General features: G+C 47.1%; 1 pseudogene; it reads left to right on the forward strand.

Moving 5' to 3' along the window:
• Positions 1 to 1795: 1795 nt before the first annotated feature.
• On the forward strand, positions 1796 to 1950 carry LOC121292083 (annotated as a pseudogene).
• Positions 1951 to 2979: the final 1029 nt, after the last annotated feature.

Below are 2979 nucleotides of genomic sequence, written 5' to 3' on the forward strand. Positions count from 1 at the left end.
GAAGGCCTTTGACAGAATATCGCACACCTACATGGTGGATATGCTCTCCAAAATAGGGTTTCAGGAGGGAAGTCGTAACTGGATCCAACGGCTCTAGACTAACATCAGCAGTGCAGTTTCATTCAATGGGTGGGAATCAGATAGCTTTCCAATTAAATCTGGAGTCAGGCAGGGGTGCTCTCTCTCCCCTGTCCTGTTTGTGGGTTGCATCGAACCCTTTGCTGAGTCCATCAGGAAGGATCCGGGCATAAGAGGAGTGACGATCCCAGGCAGTGGAGGCACTCAGGTCAAAGCCTTCCTGTGCATGGACAATGTCACCATCTTCTGCTTGGATCTGCTGTCGGTGCGCAGACTGATCAACATCTGCAACCAGTTCGAATTGGCCTTGGAGCCAAGGCAAATTGTGGCAAGAGCAAGGCCATGTTCTTTGGGAACTGGGCTGACCGATCCTTTTTTCCCTTCACCATCAGGTCAGACGGCCTGAAAGTGTTGAGGATATGGTTTGGAGGGACCAGGGCATGTGTTAGAAACTGGAAGGAGCGAGTGTCTATGGTGAAAGGAAAACTGGTCATGTGGGAGCAACTCTCCCTCTCCATTGTGGGTAAGAACCTGGTCATCAGGTGTGAGACTCTCACTGTTGCTGTACATGGTGCAGGTCTGGCCCATTCCTCACTGCTGTGCGATGGGGATCACCCGAGCCATCTTCCGCTTTATCTGCAGGTCGAAAATGGATCACGTTTGAAGGGACATGATGTACAAGCTTCTAGATAAAGGGAGCAAAAACATGCCCAACATCGCTCTCATCCTGATGACCACCTTTGTGTGTGGCTGAATCAAGCTGCGTGTGGACCCTTGGTACACAAACACCAAGTGCTGAGGTTCTACCTGTCCCCGGTGTTGTGGAGCATGGGTCTGGCCACGCTGCCATGGAACGCTCCAAGTAGTAGGGCTGTGGTATGCAGAAAAACACCTTCGACCGTAAGTCCATCAGGCAGTTGTCGACACATAACATCCTAGAGGCCCTGAGGGAACTTTCCAACAAGCACCAAGATGTAGCTTGGCTGGTGATGAGAAAGGCCCTCCCCGTCAGAAGTCTCACCCCCTCTGCATGCTGCCCTCAGGTGGCTGTGGTAGAGAAGGGACCATCGTTCACCTCCTTGTGGAAAATGTCTTTGCAAAGAAGGTCTGGAGAGAGATGCAATAGTCGAGGCTCATCCCGAGCAGTTCTGTGACACAGAATTCTGTGCTCTACGGGCTGTTCACAGGGACACACACCTAGACAAACATCAACTGAGCTGGAGGATCATCAACTCAGTGAAAGAAACTCTTTGCACTGTCCAAAACGTGTTGATCTTCCAGTGCAAAGAGTTGTCCCCGACCGAGTGTTGCAGACCGGCACATTCCAAGGTCCAGGACTACGTTCTGAGGGACGCACTAAAGCTTGGGGCAGCTGCAGCAAAGGCACAATGGGGAAGGGTCGCTGTCTAAGATCTTTCTGCCACAGTGCACCGAGGGACTGGGAAAGGTATAGACTTCTCAGGCCATATGACTCAGAAGGAATGTATGCAGTGAATACTACATGTGTCACAATTGTATTGATGCACCTCAGAGTGCAACATGATCTATGATGATAATTTGAATACCATTGCACTGTCTGCCTGTTTGTAATGACCGTGTTGAATTGACTGTAATGTTCATTGATTGTCGGAAGCACTTCATGAGCTATGTGGAAAACTTGAATATGACTGCCCTTTTTGTGATGGCCATCTTAACATGTTTTGTAATGTTCTTTCCGATATTTTATCAATAAAGGATCTTTTTTTCAAAGAGAAATTGTGTCCAGGCTGAGGCTATCCCATCTGGGTGTACTCAAGCCTGTGATATCCCCAAATGGGGACTACTCAACTGCAAATTTGTGCTAATGGGGGACTGTGTTCGCCCTTTCCCCTGACTTACATATCAAAAACAGAGCTTATAATTCAAATTATTGAGTGCACATCAAAAAGGCTTGTATGTGAAAGCTTTTATTCAAACGAATTCAACTATTATGTAATGACTAATTAATTTCCCCCACCAGCTCACTCAATCTTCACATTTCGTCCAGGAAGGCTGATATATGTCCAAGTCAGGACAGTGTGTGACTCGGAGGGGAAGTTAGAGTTGATGGTTTTCCTGTGTGCCTGCTGTCCTTGTTCTTCCAGATGGTGGATGTCAAAGGGTGAGAATTTCTGTTAAAGTTCTGCTCAGGCTGCAGATGCATGAAGTCCCTTTCTTGCATCTCTAACCTCTCACATCTCTTTCTATTCCCCCCTCTCACTGAATGAAAAAAATTAGCAGGTAGGTACAGCAAGTAATTAGGAAGGCAAATAGAAAGTCAGCCTTTGTTGCAAGGGGGATGGAGTACACAAGTAAGAAGTCCTGCTGCAACTGTACAGGGCATTGGTGAAATGGCAACTGGAGCACTGTGTACAGATTTTGTCACCTTACTTAAGGAGGAATACACTTTCATTGGAGGCAGTTCAGAGAAGGTTCGCTAGGTTGATCCTTACAATAAAGTGGCTGTCTTAATAGGAAAGGTTGAGCAGGTTGGGCTTGTACCCATTGGAGTTTGGAAGAATGAGTGGTGATCATATTGAAACATATAAGATTATGAATGGGCGTGACATGGTAGACACTAAAATTTGGGTAGACACTGGTAGATACTGAAAAGATGTGCATCTAGAACACGGGTACAGTCTCAGGATAATGGATCGATCATTTAGGACTGAGATGAGCTGAAATTTCTTTAGTCAGAGGCTTGTGAATCTTTGGAGGTCTCCAGCTCTGAGGCTTGTGGATGCTCCATCGTTGAGTAGATTCAGGGCTGAGAGAGAGAGACAGATTTTTGACCTGTCAGGGAATCAAGGGACATTGGGAATGGGTAGAAAGTGGGGCTGAGGCAGAGGATCAGGATGACCATATTGAATGGTAGAGCAGGCT

Source organism: Carcharodon carcharias, chromosome 19, assembly GCF_017639515.1.
Source record: "Carcharodon carcharias isolate sCarCar2 chromosome 19, sCarCar2.pri, whole genome shotgun sequence".
NCBI classification, from domain to species: Eukaryota; Metazoa; Chordata; class Chondrichthyes; order Lamniformes; family Lamnidae; genus Carcharodon; species Carcharodon carcharias.